Here is a 21,625-nt window from a genome sequence, read left to right as displayed (position 1 = left end):
CCTAGCCTGGGCATAACCTTTGGAAAGTTTTAAGAGAAATCACAGTTTTCCGGTCCCTAAGTCCACTTCCATTTTGCATGGCTTGCCCTCAATGAGTACAGTCACTTGCAATTTCCTGGGGCAGGGCAGGGGAAGTTGGCATACCTGCTCATCTGGGTAGCGATGGAGGTCTTCCGCCATGGTGGTGTCCTGGTTTCTGCCTGGATCCCGCTTGCCAGCACTTCTCGGGGTGGAGCGCTTGGACCAGGAATGGCAGACCCTTGCAAGATGGCCAATCTTCCTGCATTGGTGGCAGACTGTGTCTCAGAATCAGCAGGAATGTCGCTCGTGGGGGTCCCCCCAGCTGGCACACTCTCAAGCAGGTATTGTCTCGGATGAACGGCTTGGTGGTTTCTTCTGTGCCATGTCCCATAGCTTGAGTGCATTGTCTTTCCCTCTGACTCAGACGAGGAGGCGGCAGCATGATGCGCAGAGTTGATGGCTCACTCCTTCCTCGATTTCTCATATGTCATAGCCTCCTTGATGGCCTTGGCTAGGTCGGTGTCATCCTTACCCACCAATTTTCGCCTCAATTTCTCATCCCGCAGGTTGAAGATGAACTGGTCCCTTAGCACTTCATCAAGGAATGGGAAGTCACAGCGGAGTGACAATTGGCAGAGGGCGGTGCTGAAGTCTGCCACTGACTCATTAGGTTGTTGGCGGCGCTCTGAGAACTCAAGGTGGCAGGCCAGGATGGTTGGTTGCAGGGCGAAGTGCGTTGTGAGGACCCCAATGATCTCATCGAAGGTGGCCACCTTGAGGGTCACAGGTGCCATTAGACCTTGGACCAGCTCCAGGACATCCATGCTGCAGGATCTGAGCAGCAGTGCCTTCTTCTTGCACCCTGTGACCTCGTTGTAGTCAATGTGGTTCTCCAGTTGCTCGAACCAGGTCTCCCATCTCTCCGGGCGAGCCATGTTGAAAGCTTGAATCAGGCCTAGCGTAGTGGTCATTTCGTCAGCTGCGGCAGTGCGGAGCGTGGTGCTAAATCAGAGCAGTGATGCACGATGCAATGCCAGTTGGACCACTCACCAGGATCCTATCCTCGTCATCACTATAATATAGTGGGTTCCATAAAATGATGAGGCAAGGTGGTAATGCAACATCAGCTCTTTATTGATTTCAGCATACTCAAGGCTAAGCATAAGACTGCCGAACTGGGCCAACAGGGCCAACTATATGCACACCCGTGTTCCTGTGCAAGCATTTGATTGGTCCATTTAAACCAGTAGGGGGCCCGTGATTGGAGCAGGGCAGCAGGGTTTAGGATCTTGGTGTCCATTGTTCCCAAGTCCCCAAGCTCTGGTCATCAAGCTCCAATGAGCCAGGCAGGAACACCCAACTCAGTTCTCACTTGAGTCCACATACATTACATCCCTGTTAAAGCTTCTGTTTCTTCTGGGGCTTTTTTTTCTGTTCCACCTATGTTGTTTCCTGTTCTGCGCCTGTTCTGCTCCCTCTAGTGCTTGATTTGATATCAAACAGCTCTATTTTCAGCTTATTTCTTTGAGATTTAAACTGCAAGGGAAGAACTGGAATTAAAACTGTTTGATATTGAAACAACCATTAGAGAGAGCAAAAGAGATACAGAACAGGAACCCACCCCATGAAGAAACAGTAACTTAATAGTGAATAAAATAAGAATGCAGACAAGCCCTATGATGAATACAGTACACAGCCTCAATTTCTCATGCTAAAACTGGTTTGTCTGAACACCATCTATGAATGAGAGCTCCCAGTAATCAGAACTGCTTCTAAATTGTGGCAGCTTGCAAACTCTTTTGTATGGAAGCAGCCTTAGGCTGTCCTCAGTGTGTTTGTAAACTGTGCTCCCAGTTGGAATCTATCCCACATCCTTGAAGCCGGATTAGTCTTCTTTGCATATCCATAAACATTTCCACACACTTTTATGAAACTTACTCTCAGCTGTTACATGACGGGTTGGAGTCTGGCTGCTATAATAATAGCAGAATAAGCAATCCAAGAGAAATCATGGAGAAAGTAGAGTCTAGGAGAAACACAGGTTCCGTGATACCAGCCCCAAAAACACAAATTATTACCTGGTTATTACCTTTAATGCCCTATATGGCTTGGGACCTGTCTACCTGAAGGACCGTCTCTCCCCACACATTCCCCAGAGAGTACTGAGGTTGGGAACACAAAATCTCCTTACTATCCCTGGGCCAAAAGAAGCCCGCTTGAAAGCCACCAGAGAAAGGGCCTTCTCTGTTATGGCCCCTACATGGTGGAATCAGCTGCCGGAGGAGGTGAGGGCCCTGCGGGACCTTGTTCAGTTCCGCAGGGCCTGTAAGACGACCCTCTTCTGGCTAGCTTATACCTAGCTTGAGAATTTAATGCAACTTGCCAGTTTTCCTCTTTTATATTTAGAATATTTATTAATTTTTAAGGTTTTATCTGTTTTAAATGTTTAATTCTTTCATATTTAAATATTGTTTAATTTTTTATGCTGGATTTACTGTTGGAAGCCGCCCTGAGCCACTTGTGGGAAGGGCGGGATATAAATTCTAAATAAATAAATAAATAAAATAAAATAAAAACTGCACAATAATGAATTAGTAAATGACTTAAAATAATTCTAAATTCGATTCTCATATGGATCCAAACCACATTTGAAATTAGGAATTCAGTAGATGAGACAAAAACCTATTTCATATATAAAGTCTAAAAGTATACTGAATGAAATCAATCACAAATAATAGATCAAAAAATGCAAAGTGTGGCTAGGCACAGTCATTCAGTGCGCAGCTATGCATGATGACTCCTTAGTGGATGGGATAGTTGTTCCCATTTCACTGACGCTTCTTCCAGCTTAATGCTTCAGATTCAGGACATGGCAAGTCTTGAGCTGCTTCACCAGAGAATTGCGGTGCCCAGAAGTGTTCTTGCCATGTCCTGAATCTGAAGCATTAAGCTGGAAGAAGCTCCTAGGCGCACTTTGGGAGGACTTTACATATTTTGGACATTTGAACTATTATTTGTGACTGATTTCACTTAGTATACTTTTGGACTTTATATATGAAAAAGGTTTTTTTCTCTCATCTACTGGATTCCTAATTTCAAATGTGGTTTGAATCTATATGAGAATTGAATTTAGAATTATTTAAAATCATTTACTAATTCATTATTGAGCGATTATTGTGTTTTTGAGGCTGGTATCATGAAACTTGACGTTCTCCTAGACTCCATGATAATAGCAGAAGCATGCAACTAAGTCTTCAGACTGCCTAGCAAATTTCTACATTATTAACATTTATCATACTGTGATCATCTGAAAGAAAGACTAATGCTTGGCAGAAGAGCGCATGTGGGCAAATCTATTTAGGACTGATGGTACAAAATGGCAGCTAATCTTGCAAGTTGCATAACTATCCATCTTCTCTTAAGCAGTAATTTTGTGTCCTTACAAAACAACCTTTCTAAACAAAATAAAATATACATTTGCCTGTGAATTTGTATCACATTGCAAACTGGTCAATTCTTCAATAAGATACCAATACTCAGTTTTAATTTTTTTCATGAAACAAGTTTTTAGCTCTACCCTATAAATAACAAATATGAAAATAAATCCTATCTCATCTCGACAAACAGTCCCTCTTGCTGCTTAAAGTGAGGCAATTTCCAACTTAACAAAGACAAATAATACCACACCTGCCATATTTTAAGCCTTTTTAAAATCAGCAACACCTGGTGTAACCTCCAAACATTACTTCAATGGTGTGTTTTCAAAATGAACCTATGCATTTGTTAAAACAATGGTTGCTGCAATTTGCATCATCTGTTCCAAAACCCAAATGTTAGTTGATATTAGTACATGTTGACTCTCCGTTATAAATTTCTAGAGGGAATGACAGAGGCCATTTTCAAACTGCCTTTGTATTCCATTTTAATAACTGGTTGCTAATAGTTTTTTTCTGTCATTTCAGATAGATCCATTTTGTACCTGGGTGATAGCAGAATTTATTTAGCTATTCATGCAAACTCACTTGTGTTGGGTTAGCAAAGTGTGGTTGAGCCACTTCTGAGGGAAACTGCTTTCTTCCAATTTCTACCCCTTCACTGCGCTTCTGAATCATTGTGATGTTCTGTTTAAAATGTCCATAGCATTTCCTACAATGCCGTTTGTTCCTATCCTTTTTCATCACATGATCTTCTGAGAACTTTTAAAAATATTCTAAATTGAGAGCTATAGCACTAAACCATATAGCACTTCAGTGCTGTTGTTGCAGCAATGAGATGCCTTGACTCCATTGAATCAGTGGAGTCAAAAAGCATTGCAATGGTGCCTCTGTAGCAGTGCTATAATGGTTTAGTGCTATAGCATTCCATTTAGAAACTTAAAAAAAAAAACTTCTGAGAAAGATAGTGGTGAAAAGGGGCAGGGAAAAAAGCAGCACTGTTTGAAATGACCATAGTACTTCAGAGATGGCTCATTAACAGAAGGAAATTCACTGTATGGAGCCCCGTCCCTGTATCACTTTACTTGAAATTGGGCCAACAATGAAGAACATTTGGTTTGGAACAGTAATGTGAAAGTCTTCAAAGGGATAGATGCTCCTTCATTCCCACCATAGTTCTGCTCCTAAACCGCCACCAAAACAGCCTTTCTTAAAACTGCTGACAGCTACTGAAATATGAATTTGATGGTATTTATTTATCTATTTATAAATTACCATCTTTATTGGCCCAAGGCAGCTTCTTAAAAGGACCAAAGGTTGTATAGCACTGCTAACAGCAATATCTAAACTCAAATGCACCTAACTCAAAGCTATCCATAGAAAACACATTACACTAACTGCTGCAGGGCCACCTGGGCCTTTTTCACAATTTATTTTACTGACTGCTAAATTCCTGGGGGGGGGGGGTTGGGGGGGGGTCCTGTTCCATATGTGTTTTGCTCCCTCTAGTGGTCCATTCAACATAAAATAGGTTTATTTGAAGCTTATGTCCCTGCAGAGACACCCTGAAAATAAATCTGTTGTATATCAGATCAGTCACTGGAGGGAGCAAAACACACGCAGAACAGGAAGAAAACCCAAAGAAATAAGAATTTAATGATGAGTAAAATGAGAATGTGGGAAAGCTCCCACTGAAGTGAAACTAGGAATACAAAATTCTTCAAGCTATTCTTGGGCCTAATTAGTCCCTCTGTTCCATTTTGTTCTCACCCAGAATGATGTCTGTAATCTTGGACTTCAGCAACAATTAGAAGGCTCTCTAGGAAGCCATAATCCCTCATCTTAACCCTTTTGTTTGACTTGAAACCATGCTGCAGAAACTCTTGTTGCAGAACACTTGCTTATGATTTCAAATCAAGCAAAAGGTTACAATGAGAGGTTATGGATTTCTAGAGAGGTTTTCCTTCTTCTGATCCATTGAGATCTCTGAGTTTCTTCCCCTGTGTGTGCATCTGTCTTCTTTGGAAAAGAAGGAACCTTCTTCCAAGGGCCCATTATCTCCCAGCAAGAAACAACCTATTAAAATTATCCTCTAAGACAGGGGTCCCCAACCCCCAGGCTGTGGACCAGTACTGGTCCGTGACCTGTTAGCAACTGGGCCATGAGTTGTATAATTATTGCATTATATATTACAATGTAGTAGTAATAATAATAAGAAGAAATTGGATTTATATCCTGTCTCCACTCTGAATTTCAGTGTCTCAGAGTGGCTTGCAATCTCCTTTACTTTCCTCTCTCACAAGACAACCTCTCACGAAGCTCTCACAGAACTGTCCTTTCAAGGACAACTCTGTGAGAGCTACGGTTGACCTAAGGTCATTCCAGCAGCTGCAAGTGGAGGAGTGGGGAATCAAATGTGGTTCTCCCAGATAAGAGTCCGCAGACTTAACTACCATACCAAACTAACAGAAATAAAGTGCACAATTATATCATCCTGAAACCATCCCCGCCCCCCCCCCCCGCCCCCTGTCCCCGGTCCATGGAAAAATTGTCTCCCACAAAACCGGTCCCTGGTGTCAAAAAGGTTGGGGACCGCTGCTCTAAGAGAACACTTGCTCAAAAAGTAGATTTACCAGCCTTACAAAATGCCAGCCAGGTTGGTGCTTTCTGATCACATTCAACAATCCATTCTACAGCAAAGAGAAAACAGATGATAATACCCCAAATCTGACACTGCCAGAGTGCACTAGAAATGGCTGAGGTACCACAAGAAGGAGTTGCTGCAAAGAACCCATTCCATACCAGGATTGATTTAAGAAAAGGGATTCTATCTGGTATGTATGTCTACCACAATCCAGTTAATTAAAGGACAAACACAGACTCTTGAAAAGAATTTAGAAGCAAACCAGAAGTTGCATTGGTGATTAACCCCTCCGGAGACATTGGTAAGCACTCCTTTCAGTAGCCTCAGGTGTGGCCTTGGGACCCCACACAATTTCTGTCTCCCTCAAATACAGCGGCAGGAGCCCCGTGGGTTTCAGGGCAGAGTGGACCTTCGACCGACCAGTGTGTGGCTGGGCCTTCCTGGGCTTGGGGGTCACAGGGTGTATTTCCCCAAGGACAAGGTGTGGGCAACCCGTTTCCACAGGCCTCTGGCCAGACGGTCGCACCGGCCGTGATGCAGAATGTTCCTATTCAGCAGGCCCCGCCTGGTGTGCTACCTTGGGGTGGGCAGCAACACCTTCAGACGTATGGGGCATGGCCGGGCTATCAGAGGGGTATGTGGCTTTACCCACCAAATCCTTATGCGGCCATCCCTTTTCATGTGCTCCTATATGGAGACACGGCATTGCCATTGGGGGACCATCTGTCAGGGGCCACACACAATAGGATTTTATGGGGCGAATACGTAGATGTTTTCAGTCTCCTGTTTAGGGAGTTAGAGAAGAAGGACAAAGATGAGCTTGACGATAAAGAAAAAGAGAAGTTGAAGCGTAGGAAAGTGGACAGAACTTGGGCTAATTGGTTGCCCAGTTTCCTTGGGCTAATTGGTTGCCCAATGCAACTGCTAGAGGCTGCTGCACGACCTCTCCCGGCGCTCCACCATCTGAAGGCTCCTCAGCCGGACCCTTGCTTGGGCCCGGACCTTCGTTCTGGTCCAGCTCCTGTCGTGGGACCACCTCCGGCGCTCCTCCCTGTAAAGCAGTCAAGAAGGCCAGTACCTCCTTCTCAAAAGTCAGATGCGACGAGCGGCCCAGTTTCCTTATCTATGCAGGCGTCATTGCAAGGGCGCAGCCGGCTCGTGCGGCTGTGCTATTTCAGTATTGTGATATGGTGTACCGGACATACACGGATTTTGTTGGTGCAGCTTGGTTACAATATGATGAGGCCTTTCGAATGAGGGCCACCATTAACCCAGGGCTGCCTTGGGACCAGATTAACCAGCAGCTTTGGCTGCAGTTGATGTCCCCGGCAAAACCGAATTCAGGTGACAGGTCAGATAGTGGAGATTTGGTTCACAAGCAGCAGCTTACTACAGGGGCCCACATTTCGGCGGGCCATTCGTGAGCTTCAGCAGGTGGTGGGTCACCTCAACTTTGTATGTAAAGTGGTGGCACCGAGCAGGGCCTTTTTGAGATGTCTCTGTGATGCGATGAGGCAGTTGCGGCTCCCTCACCATCGGGTCCGGGTGACCGCAGGCATGCGTAAGGATCTTGAGGTTTGGGATGAGTTTCTGGAATCATTTAATGGAATTTCCTTTTGGCGGGAAGATTTAAAGATTGAAGCGGAGCTTCAGATCACTTCGGATGCTGCCGGATCTACCGGATTTGGAGTGTATTTTCAGGGACATTGGTGTGCGGAACAATGGCCCGCAGAATGGTTGGACAGTGGGCTATGTAGGGACCTTACCTTTCTGGAATTTTTTCCCATTTTAGTAGCTGTATGGCTTTGGGGTGAGTAGCTGTCCAACCATACTGTGCATTTCTGGTGTGATAACATGGCTGTGGTACATGTTATCAACTCCTTGTCCTCCAAATCCATATTAGTGATGAACCTGGTTAGGTCATTCACACTACGATGCCTCCGGTTGAATATTCTATTCCTGGCTAGGCATGTTCCGGGAGTGTGCAACGGGGTGGCGGACACTCTATCTCGCCAACGGATCGAGCCTTTTCGTCAACTTGCTCCGGCGGCGGACCCGCGGCCGGCCTGAATGCCTCAGGAACTCTGGCAGCTTGGGAAGCAGAAGCCAGTAGGGCCATTCATTTAGCATTGGCACCAAGCACCAGAAGAGCTTACGATAGGGCGGGATCCCAATTTAGGGCATTTAGAAGCACCGCTGGACTTCATGATAGTTGGCCGGTTCCTATGGCACATATCATGCAGTTTTGTGTATACCAGAAGGAGAGAGGCTTGGGGCTTAAGACAATTAGGGCCAATTGGCGGCGCTCGCCTTTATTAGTAAAGCACAGGGGCTCCCAGAGAATACGGGTGATTTTAGGGTGAGGAAGATGCTTGAGGGCTGGGCCAGGGAGCGCGGGCCACAGGTTGACACCGGCAACCCATATCCCCTACAGTACTCAAGGGGTTGTTCGGGATTTGGCCGGGTATATGTTCTTCCCCTTTTGAGGCTGCGCTGTTTCACGCAGCCTCTTTGTTGGCCTTTTTGGGGGCCTTGCGTATTAGTGAGTTGGTGGTGCAGTCCAGGACTGACAATTCAGGCCGAGCGCTTCATGCTAAGGACATCAAAATTGTACAAGGGCAGATTCGTTTGACAGTCCGGAGGTCCAAAATAGATCAACACCAGAAGGGGACAAACATTACAATTGGTCAGTGCCCCTTGCCTGAATTGTGCCTGGTTAGGGCCGTGGAGCACTATATATGGCTTAGAGGGGAAGGCGAGAGGCCCTTTTTTTAGGCATTGTGAGGGCTCCCCCCCTTACCAAATATCAATTTTGGGCCGTGACGACCAGGGCCCTGATGGAGCTGGGGCTAAAGGGTGTCAAGTTCGGCACCCATTTGTTTCGGATTGGGGCCGCTTCCACAGCGGCGATGATGGGTTACACCCCTCCCCCTCCATACAGCGTATTGGCCGGTGGCGTTCTGCAGCTTTTAAATCCTATGTTCGCCCGTTTGTCACATAGGAGGGTTTCATGGAGGAGCGATTGTGTTTATTGCCCGTTGGCATATGCTTTGGTGTAGACAATTTTCTGTTTTTTAAGGTGCTGTGGCTTGTAGGGAGAGGCATCGTATCCTCATCTGCGGGCACATTATGGTATTCTGGGCCACCCATCAAGCCAGAAGGTCTTCAGTGGGCACCCAACTGGGCCTCAGCGAGTGGGCAACAGTGGAATGGCTGGGTCGCCAGGGCCTTTGTTGGCCAGGGATCATGCCATTGTTGTTTAGAGAGAGGTTGGCGCCTCCTCCTCACATCCTAGTCATTCACCTGGGTAGTAATGACTTAGGATTCATGCAAGGGAAAGCCCTCTCGCTGCAGGCGCTGGCTGACCTTCGGGAAATCAAGCGAAGATGGCCAGGTGTTGTCCTGGTATGGTCAGCAATATTGCCACGCAGGGTTTGGAGGTCTGCCCTTTCCCCCGGAGGGATAGACAACGCTAGGCGTAAGGCCAACCAGGCATTGCAGAAGGCCATGGAGAATGGTCTAGGGATTTTTCTCCCATATCTGGCCATACGGGTCAAGAATTTGGAACTGTATAGGCCGGATGGGGTTCATCTTTCAGAGTTGAGCAACCAGGCCTTTTTAGAGGAGCTTCGGCAGGGATTGCGGTCGGCGCTGGGCCGTCTGGTGGGGTGCTAATGCCTAAGCAGAGGCTTGGCATTGGCGGTGGCTGGAGGATGTATTGGCCACAGTGTTTTCAGGGGAGCACCTATGGCTCAGCACCAGGTGTGCGGGTGGTCTGTATGAACCGCAGATGGGCTGTACAGCTCAGTGCAGGGAATGCAGATCACGGAAAAGCCTCACCTGGGCGGATCTTTCCATGCGGAATTGATGCTAGCCCAGGTGGAAGATGGCTTTGGGCCTGGCCGCTCAGCAACAGCCAGAATACAGGGGCTTGTGCTGGGGGCAGGGTGGCTCGCCCTCCTAGGACAAGGCAGGGTCAGGGGGTTGACCCCAGGGCTTGTCCTTCTAGGCCTTACCCCTGCCAGTTATAAGTTCATCAAGTTTGTTTCAATAAAGCAGCCCGGTTTTATACCCAACGTACTGTGTCAGCCTCTTCATTCCGACTGGGGGGGCAACAATTTTCCTCAATATTTTTTCTAAGATATCCCACATTAACCTGTACAGCACTAAATGAATACAGAAATGGTTTCATGCCAGTCCTCTAAAATGCCTTTATGATTGTTGTTCTGCCAACTAAATAAATTTAAGCAGTAGTGACTCTAATTCAAAGTGCATTTTCTAACTGTACTTATTCAGGAAGTGGTCTTAGAATCAGACATTGTAAAGTTATTGGCTACACGATAAGACTAATAATTCTGGCATGTTTACTAGAAGCTAAACTCTCTGTAACAGTTGTTTCATGAGTCTCCACAAAAACTAAAATATTCCAAGTTTCCCTTGCCTGATCTAATGATCAGGGAACTACCCAGAGAGAGTATTTGGAAATGTGTTCTACCAATATCCCAAGGAAGAACATCCAGTCTACAAGCAATGGTCCTCCACATGTGCAGCACTGAATCAATAGCAGATTTGGGCCTGGTCTACATATGCAAGAGGATATAAGTAAAAGAAAATAGCACTACAAGCCCTAGAACAGTTTTAAAGATCTCTTTGGGGAATGAGAAACTTGGCATTACAGAGTTCTGGTGGTCTTCTCACTGCCTACCCATTTTCCTAGTAGAAAGGCCATTGGCAGTATGGGTATCAATAAACCCAAGGACCCATGATGGACGAGAGTCTCAGACAACCAGCAGGACATACCAGGGGCATGGACATGGGGTGCAGCTATCAGCAACAGCATGATGTCATTTCTGAAGAAAGCCCAGGAGTGATGTCACATCTCTCCAGGAATCACTAGGAACTCTGTAGATAAAATCATAACATTTCCATGATCTCAAGAGAGGGTTTTTCCTGGAAGTTATAATATATCATCAGTCCAATAGTCCAGGGGATCACTGACCCCCACCAAGGGAGAGGCAACCCAAGGCAAGGAGTACATGTCCAGGTTATCCTTTTGCTAATCAGATGCCAAAGGGTTTGGAGCAATGGATGCCTTCTTTCATTGTTGTGTATGCATAATGGACCCAAAACATCTGCCCATCCAATCCAACACTCTGTGTGACACAGTGGCAAAAGAACCCAAGTGCCATCAGGAGGTCCACCAGTGGGGCCAGGACACCAGAAGCCCTCCCACTGTGCCTCCCCCAAGAACCAAGAACACAGAATATCACTGATGGACTTCTGCTCCATATGGTTATCCAATCCCCTCTTGAAGCTGTCTATGCTTGTAGCCGCCGCCACCTCCTGTGGCAATGAATTCCATGTGTTAATCACTGTTTGGGTGAAGAAGTACTTCCTTTTATCATTTCCAACATGACTGCTCAGCAATTTCATTAAATGTCCACAAGTTCTTGTATTGTGAGAAAGGGAGAAAAGTACTTCTTTCTCTACCTTCTCTGTCCCATACATAATATTGTAAACCTCTATCATGTCACCCTGTAGTCGACGTTTCTCCAAGCTAAAGAGCCCCAAGCGTTTTAACCTTTCTTCACAGGGAAAATGTTTCAACCCCTTAATCATTCTAGTTGCCCTTTTCTGCACTTTTTCCAATGCTAGAATATCTTTTTTTGAGATGCAGTGACCAGAATTGTACACAGTACTCCAAATGAGGCCATACTCATATGAGGATTTATACAGGGGCACTATGATACTGGCTGATTTGTTTTCAATTCCCTTCCTAATAATTCCCAGCATGGTGTCGGCCTTTTTTATTGCAGTCACACACTGTCTCGACATTTTCAGTGAGTTATCTACCATGACCCCAAGATCTCTCTTGATCAGTCTCCTCCAGTTCACACCCCATCAACTTTTATTTATAGTTAAGATTTTTGGCCCCAATGTGTATTTGGCCACATTGAACCTCATTTGCCACATTGACGCCCACTTGGCCAGTCTCGACAGATCCCTTTAGAGTGCCTCACAATCCTTTCTGGTTCTCACCACCCTGAACAATTTAGTGTCATCTGCAAACTTAGCCATTTCACTGCTTACTCCCAATTCCAAATCATTAATGAACAAGTTAAAAAGCATCAGACCCAGTATTGAGCCCTGCGGCACCCCACTGCTTACCACCCTCCACTGAGAAAATTATCCATTTATATTCACCCTCTGTTTCCTATTAATTAGCCAGTTTTTGATCCACAAGAGGACCTGTCCTTTTATCCCATGACTCTTGAGCTTACTAAGGAGTCTTTGATGAGGAACTTTATCAAAAGCTTTCTGAAAGTCAAGGTAAACAACATCTATTGGGTCCCCTTTGCCCACATGTTTGTTCACCCCCTCAAAGAACTCTAACAGGTTAGTGAGACAAGAACTTCCCTTACAGAACCCATGCTGAGTCTTCCCCAATAACCCGTGTTCATCAATGTGCCTACTAATTATCTCTTTGATAATAGTTTCCACCAACTTTCGCAGTATTGAAGTCAGACTGACTGGCCTGTTATCAAGAACCACAGTTGCTGTTGTTACTAAACACCCAGCTGCTGACATGTCATAACCAACATCCAGGCCCATGGAGTATATGCCATGCCCCAGAGGCCTACAAAAGGGAAGGGAGAAAATAAAATAAACTTGGGAAAACTTACCACATAGGTTGTTATGGTCAGTTTGTTATCAGGTCTACCAAATAAAAGGCAAACATGGAAAATATATATATACTTTATTTACAAGATAAGGGAATAGGGAAAAATAAAAAGGGATATAAAAACCAAGTAAAATAAATACACTGTGCACAGAGGAATGCCAAAAAAATCCTGAGGCAATTTACCTGCTTCCCCTACACTGGACTGTGTAGTCAATTCAGCTAATTACCTAAGCTATACTCACTGACGCTCATACAGTCAGGCCCACAACACCAGGAGATGTCTCAGGGTCCTGACCTCCTTGTCCTCATTGTGATGATATCTTCTTTTTGATGTCTTGTCTTGAAGAAGACTTCTGAGTTCTCTGAGTCATGTTGGTGGGCACCTAGCCTGATTATATCCTTGCTAGTCAATTGGTTAGCCAATCGCTGATGCGATCTAATCTAGGAGCTGTCATCTAGCCTTGGCCTAGATGCTAACCTGTCAAGGCTAGATCTGAATGATCTATCTATCACTGTGGGCTGACTTCACAGGTGTGACAAATTACCTTTCACCTTAATTGAGTAAGTGCCTGTTATCTTAGCACAATGCTAGTGCAAATCCTGGGAAACTTACATACATATAAAGACATTAAATACACAAACACTTAGGTGGATTACAGTTTCTTGACCCCTGTAAGTTCCCAGATCTTCTCTGGAACCCTTTTTAAAGATGCGGGTGACATTTGCTACCTTCCAGTCCTCAGGAACGGAGGCAGATTTCAATGAAAGATTACATATTTTTGTCAAGAGATCCACAATTTCACCATTGAGTTCTTTCAAAACTCTTGCATGTATACCATCCAAGCCTGGTAATATCAATTTTTAATTTGTCTATCAGTTGTAGGACCTCCTCTTTCATCACCTCCATCTGACTCAGGTCTTTCAAAACCCCTCCCAAAATTAGCGGTTCTGGAGTGGGCAAACACTTCTCATCTTCCACAGTAAAGACGGAGGCAAAAAAATGCATTCAGCTTCTCAGCCATTTCCTTATCCTCCTTCAGTAAACTTTTTATCCCTTGGTCACCCAAGGGCCCCACTGCCTCCCTGGCTGGTTCCCTGCTTCTAATGTATTTGAAGAAATTTTTATTGTTGGTCTTTATGTTTTGCAGTATGCTCCTCATAGTCCCTTTTTGCCTGTCTGATCACAGTCTTGAATTTGATTTGCCACAGCCTGTGTTCCCACAGTCTGTGTTCCCTTTTAGTTCCCTCACTTTGACTAGCTTTCCAATGCTTAAAGGAATCCTTCTTCCCTTTTACAGCTTTCATTACCTTGTTTGTTAACCATGCAGGCTTTTTTTATACCTATTTGTTTCTTTCCTGACTTGTGGTATATATTTTATCTGAGCTTCTAGGATTGTAGTTTTAAATAGCCTCCAAGCTTCCCCAAGGGTTTTGATCCTATTTACCTTTCCTTTCAATTTCCTCTTCACATGTCTCCTCATATCAGAGAATTTTCCCCTTTTAAAGTGGTTGTGTTGGTCTTTTGGGGCAACTTCCTATTTATACAAATGGTGAAATCAATAACATTATAGTCACTGCTCCCAATCTCCCCCCCCCACACACACCTCCTGCTCCTTGCCTAGAAAATGGGAAAAAAACACTTGGGGGGGGGAGGACACAACCTGGTTCTGGGGAAAGCGAGTTCCCATATGACACCCCACATAAAAAGACCATCCCAAGACCATAAAAAGACTCAGTGAAAGTATGCCAGGTTTCCCTCTACCTGAACACCCCTGCAACTGTGTTACAGGCTCCACTTCAGATCACAAACCCAAGATTCCAAGTTGTATGTCCATTCCCTAAAACTTCCCAATTTCCTACCCTTTTCTTTTTATCAAGTGCACCCACTTGCTGGGGTGTGGGTGTGCAGACGTGCATGCATGTGTTCATGATTACTTACAAAACTAGTTCTCAGGTGCTTAGTGTAAGTTCTTTACATTTTTCTCTTTTATTTTATTTTGTATACTATTGTTTGTGTTTACAATTTGACTCTTTTTCTTCCTAATTTTATTTTTAAGTATCATTACTAAGATCCATCCTAGTATACACAGACCTACAGAGCCAATTTGGTGTAGTGGTTAAGTGTGCGGACTCTTATCTGGCAGAATCAGGTTTGATACCCCACTCCTCCATTTTCAGTGGCTGGAATGGCCTTGAGTCAGCCATAGTTCTGACAGAATAGTCCTTAAAAGGGCAGCTTCTGTGAGAGCTCTCTCAGCCCCACCCACCTCACAGAGTATCTGTTGTGGGGGAGGAAGGTTAAGGAGATTGTGACCTGCTCTGAGTTCTGGAGTGGAAGGTGGGATATAAATCCAATATCATCATCTTCTTCTGCACTGTTCCTGTCCGGAACCCTTTTAAGGCTAATTCCCCCTTCTCTAGTTCCAGTTTGGGTAACAAAGATTTTGCAGAATGAGCACACAACCTTCTGCTATTACTTCCCTGGATTGGAATAAAAAGTGCTTAAACCTCCTCAGATTTAATTATGCTTCATAATTATATTCTGCACACATTTAGTCACTTGCAGATTGATAATGAATGTTTGACTATCATAGTTTCAGCAGCAAAAATAAATCTGGGTCATGATCTCCACTTTGAAAATTTTATAGGTTTCAGTAAATTAGGTAGCAAAGAATTATGTAGATCTTTTTAAAGATCTTCTTAAATGTTAGCAAAAAGAATTCTTAAATGTTAGCAAAAAGAAAATGAGTAAAAATTAAGTATAGATAGTTCAGATTAAAAAGGTTGATTCCTTTTTTAATGAACTTTTTATTGAAAAAAATCATATATATAAAAAATAAGGAAAAAGAAATATAAAAGAAACCAAAATAAAGAATAAGAGGAAAAAAGGAAAGAAAAAAGAGAAATAAGCAGCAGCTCTGGAGACGGTGTCTGCCACCAGCATGTCCTTGCCCATAGTGTAAGAGATCTGGATGTCATATTTTTGGAGCTGTAATAGCATTCTTTGTAGTTATAGTGGAGCCTTTCCAGTAGGCAAAAACTGCTTCCAGGGGTTTGTGATCTGTCTGAACTATCACTTGGACACCAACATGTACTTGTGGAATTTAGTCATGGCAAAAAGAATCGCTAGAAATTCCTCTTCGATTTGTGCATAGTTTTGCTTAGCCTGTGTCAGTGCTCTCCAAGTGTATGCAATAAGTTGCTTCTTTTGAAATACACATGGTCCAAAACCATCTTTAGATACATCTGCTTGTACCTCCAATTGTTCTCCAGGATCGAAGTGTTGGAGTACTGGAGCAGTTATGATGGCTTGTTTGAGAGTGTTTAAGGCCCCCATTGCCACAGTACATCATTTTCCAACATATCTCACAGAGGTGCAGTCAGACTTGATTCATTTGGTATGTATTGGGGCTAGGTATTGTATAATACGTAAGAAGGCCTTTCTTGTCCATAGGTGGTAGAATTTTGTTGATAGTTTCTACTTTGACGTCATCTGGTTGATGCCAGATTTGGAAAACACATGGCCCTTACACTTGATCTCTTCTACCAGGAACTATCTTATCCTTGTTGAATTTTATACCTTTTTGTTGTGCTCTCTAAAGAACATGCATTAAAATGGTGTCATGTTCCTCTTTGTCTGCTGCTGAGATGATCATATGAACACCTGGGCTGTCATCAAAGCATTCATAATTTTTCTGCTGAAATACTTGCCTTGCTAAAAGGGAGTCTGTTAAAGTGGTATCTTCCCCATTGTATGTTAAAGATACACACTTCTGCTGATTCTTTGTCCATAAATAAGTAAGTAAATAAAATAAATTTTACCTGCCAATAGCCATCCTTTTCATCTAGAATGATAAACAGCTTCTTCCCAGCCAGGTTCTTCCTGACATTGTAAGCTGAAATGCCCTCAAAACGAGGTTGGGGAATTAGTCAGGTGGGCACCTGGCTCACTAGGGATCTTTTACCAATGTATACCAGATACACGTCCAGAAAGTAATGCTTAAAATAATAGGGACTTTAATTAAGTAAAACAATTACAATGTATTCTAGAAAATATAGACATACATAGAATACTCATACAATCATACATACAGTCCTAGGAAATAGAGAGAGAGATATAGAGACAACACATGGGTAGACAAACAGGGTGATATTTACCTATCGTAGTCTTCAAGGAAGGCTCCAATGGCAACAAAAGAGGACAGGGGAAATGGACCCAAAACTGTGGCCAGAATTGGGGATGGATCTAGACAGCGGAACTGGGGTACTGTTAGATGCACACATGAGTGTAGTTGGGTCAGAGGTTAAATAGACTACCTTAGACCCTCAGGGGCTGGGAGGTATGAGGGAGGAGAAAGGGGAAGCTCTACAGTGACCATAAGGGCTGGACTTCTGCAGTAGCCAATAGTAAGTTAATTGGTGGCACCTAATTGGGTGCCCATGACTGACCAATGAACAAGCTTGGTCCAGGAGTACCTGAGTAAACTTTCAGGTTGAAACGGACCTGGGGGAGGCTCCAAAGTGACAGTTGGGAAAAAGAATAGAAGAGATTACTGGGTGGGGAATACTTAAGATTAAATGGACTTATCTAAAAGGGTGACAATAGAGAGTCAAATTGTGGCCTAGGTAACACCCAGTTTTGTACAAAGGAACTTGGCTCTGGCTGAAGATGGTCTTCCTCTTCTTTAGTCTTCTTCTTGGCACCAGTCTTTGTCTTGAGTTCTGTTGGACAAAGGCTTGAGTGGTCTGGCAGGATCCACACCTAAGATATGCTTGATTGCCTTATGCAGAAGTTGAAGCAGCTGTTGGATATGGAGTCAGGAAAACAAGATGGATTCTGGTGGTGTTAGCCTTTGGTTCATGGAAACAGGCTGGAAACTGTTTGCCTGTACAGTTCATGGTGGCGTGGCTTCTTCCACTGCAGCAGCCAAGACTGGGCACACAAGGAACAGCTGGAAGCTCGTCTGTAGTACTGGCTAACACCCATCCAGAGATGTAGAATGCTGCTGCAAAGCTGAGGCCTATAGTATCCACATAAGCCTGAGAAACCGTGGGCAAAGTCCACTTCTTAGAGCAGATGTGTGCGAGTCAAAACTCCAGGCACCCTGGCAACCCTACTGGTGATCACGATGTCCATGTGTATGAAAAGTAGGGGGCTTTTCCTTACAACATCTTCAACAGTGGGAACACTGCCTTATTAAGATCATGTGAATCAAGACAAATCTGTAGTGAGTCATTTTTCTGTTGTGTGATCACTACACTACTGACCCAAGCAGTGGGTTTTGTAATTTTTTTGATGACACCTTGTGTTTCCAATTGGTTAACTTTGTTGTTCAATTTGTTCAAAACTGAGTAGGGGATCTTTCTGCACCCTGTCACACAGCTGGTAAGGGTCTACATGGGAGGGCCCAGAACACCCAACCATCCCTGTCTTCCGACCAAGGAGACATGAGGACCCATGCAGTATAACAACAACAGTTTATTTACAGTGCTCAAATAATAAGTGGGTAAAAACTGTGAAATATATATACAGTAAAAGTGGGTGCAGATAAACAGAAACCCTGACACGTTTATCTAGACATTCCCTTCCTCTAATACCAAAACTCACCACCTTGGGTAACAGATCTTTCCTGCTGCCTTCTCTCCTTCAGCCTTTTCCAAAGAGAACACACCCTGTCTGTGCTTGGCCCTTTTATGCTTTCCTCCCAGGTTCCACCGCTTTCTGGGCCAGTTTTCCTCCAAAACCTTGACAAAACCTTTACACCTAATGAGAGGGACAGAGGGGATCCTGGGAAATGTAGGGACTCTGTAACTACTTGTGGAGCAGGCTTCTGGAGCCAGTCAACCTCACTAGGCCTAGGATCATGACAGCCCCTGGACAACAGGAGGAATAATTGAGTCCAGAAAGATGTGGTGAATGCCCAGGTATTGATCCAAGCCTTCAAAAACATTCAAGTAGTGCCTAAGGAGGTCATTTCTTGATCCAGGTACTATCTGGGGTAACAAGTGGACTTACCTGAGGAGAGCCAGACTGATGCAGGCATCTTTTCCAAGCAACGGAGGATCCTAATTATCAATCATATAGAAGGTCAGCTGGCCTTTACTAGGATCTGTTGTGCAATGAGCCACAAGTGCCTCTAATGGTTTTATGTGGGCAGCTCCAAAAACAAAGAGCATGACTGCTGTTTGCATAATATGCATTTTCCCCATCAAAGGTTCAGCCACTCCAGCAGTGGTGGTGTTTGCTTCAGCCCAACTGTTCAGTTTAAAAGAGTCTGAGAGACCAGCTATTGTTACTGTGCTGTGCCATGCCTTAAAGTGATCAACAGTAGACAGTGAGCCCATTAATAGCATTTTCACATGCTTTTCTAGCTCTACATGTTTTTTCATTCTGCACATTTTAGCAAAATGATTTTTCCTTGAGAATTTTTAACAAGTAACTCCAAAGGCTGGACAGTGTCTAGTCCTGTGTATGTTTCCGCATTTATTGAAAATCTTCTGCAGTTTAGCTAGGGGAGGCATTTGTGGTGGGAGGTTTGCTGGAGGCTTGCATGCTTATTGCAAGGAGCTGAAACAGTTTTGCTTTTGCTCCACAGCATGCAGTGTTGCTTCTGTAGACTTAGCTCTGGCCTAGGCACTTGTAAGAGCCTTTGTTTTGCACATACCAGTTGCCTGCTGGAAGATCAGATCAGGCTTTCCTAGGAGTTTCTCCAAGAGTTTGCTATTGCACCCTCAGTACGGAATAAAAAGGCATACACAAAAATTGGGAAAACGGGCCACTTTATTAACGTAACACAACATGGCAAGGTAAACTAAAGTGGGACGAGCCCTGAGGTCAACGCCTGACCTCGCCAAGTCCCACGAAAGGGCGAGCCACCCTACCCCCGGTCCCAGCCATACTAAAGTGGCTAGAACCGGGCCGGCAGACCACACATGCCCTCACCCTAACCCCACCCCGATCACCAGAAGGGGGTGACTAAGGTGAGGCATGAAACCTGATCCATATTCATGACATTGAGCCGTGAAATCCATCTGTCCTCCTACGGATCGCCTGCCCAACGCAGGTGCTTAGGCCTGGGTGCTCACCGGCAAGGTCTGAACCCCTTGCTCATTCTGCCACCACAAATGCCAAGCCTCTGCTTAGGCATTCGTGACCCCTGGGAGGCCCAGAGCCTCCCGAAGACCTTGCCGCAAGTCTGACAGAAAGGCCCGATTTCCCACGTCGGACAGATGGACTCCATCTGGCCGGTAAAGCTCTGACCTATCCACCCTAATACAGGGATGGGGGAGGAAGGTACCCAGACCCCCCTCCAGGGCCAACCGCAGGGCCCGATTCACCTTCTTTCTGGCCCGCTCAAACCCAGCCGGATTCCAAGTGGCACGCCAGACTCTCCTCGGCAAGATAGTAGACCAAATGATCCGGACACCGGGCCACCTCCTCACGATGGCCCGCAGGTCCGCGATCGCCTGCAGGGACAGGGCCTTTCCCTTCAACAGGCCCAGGTCAATATATTGGGCATGGGACAGGCCCTTCCCCTAAACAGCAATGGCAACAGCCCAGGCCACCGTAGCCCTCGTCGCCCCAACCACTCAATTTCGGCCCACTCGCTCAGCCCTAGTTGTGAGCCAACTGATGATCTTCTGGCAAAGTGGGCCGCCCAAAAAATCATGCTGTGCCCGCACACGAGGATCCTCAGCCTCCCCTGACGAGCCACAGCACCTGAAACGAAAAAACACAGTTAAACACTGAACAACAAGAAACTCCCCTTAGGGAAACAACAGTGGACACACATAGGTCCGATAAGTCGTGGACCTCCATCGTCCAACACATTGGATGGCCGGTCCCGGATAACCCATGGCCGCTGCCGTCAAAGCCGACCCAATCCTGAAGGAATGGGTCCCAAACTTGAATTGCCCAAAACCCAACTTATCCAGTGCCCGCGAGGTCACCGTCCAAAACTGGTATTTCGTGAGGGGGGACCCACCCTCATGGCGGAAAAAGGGGCCCTGCGCGTCCTCCCGGACCTTGACATAATCAGATAAGGCTTGAACCAGACATAGCCCTTGCTCAGCACAAGGGCCCAACTTAATTGTAGTGCCCTTCCGTAGTTGGTCCGTTTTAGAACGGCGCACCTGAAGCCAGACCTGTGTCCCCTTAAATGATACATCGCCTTTCTGCAAGGCGTTGTCGCCCAGGTCGTTACGCAATGACTGAACTAGCTTGCTGACCCGCAGGGCTCCAAAAAAGGCCGTGAGTGCCGCTGCGTGAAACAGAACGGTCTCGTAATCGGAACTACAAACAGCGGGCCAAACTCCGCCCAGACCATGTAGGATAGAGGGGGAAATGGGCTGCCTCAGGTCCGCCCTTGACACATGCTCTCTGGACCAACCCTCAAGCATCTTTTTAACCCAAAAGTCATCCCCAGAGGCTGGAAAACCTTGTGCCCGACTGATGAATGCCAACGCCGCCAACTGGCCCCGTATAGACTTAACCGACAAACCCTTAGATTTCTGCAGCACGCAGAATTGCATTAAATGTGCTACCGGGATGGGCCATACCTCACCCAGCCCCGCGGAGTTCTGAAATACCTTGAACTGTGTGGCTGCACGATCATAAGCCCTCCGCGTACTCGGGGCCAAAGCTAACAGGATTGCCCTACCGGCTTCAACCTGCCAAGTAGCCAAAAATCGGGCGGCATCCGGAACGGGAGAGGATCGTCCTCCGGGGCCAACTGCCGAAATCGCTCCATCTACCGGTGAGACAGGGCGTCCGCCACCCCATTATTAACACCCGGCACATGTTTGGCTAAAAACAAAATGTTTAAACGGAGGCAACGTAGCACA

This window comes from Heteronotia binoei, chromosome 4 (assembly GCF_032191835.1).
Source record: "Heteronotia binoei isolate CCM8104 ecotype False Entrance Well chromosome 4, APGP_CSIRO_Hbin_v1, whole genome shotgun sequence".
Lineage (NCBI taxonomy): Eukaryota > Metazoa > Chordata > Lepidosauria > Squamata > Gekkonidae > Heteronotia > Heteronotia binoei.
The sequence above is the reverse complement of the archived record's forward strand: the minus strand, read 5'-3'. Positions refer to the sequence as shown.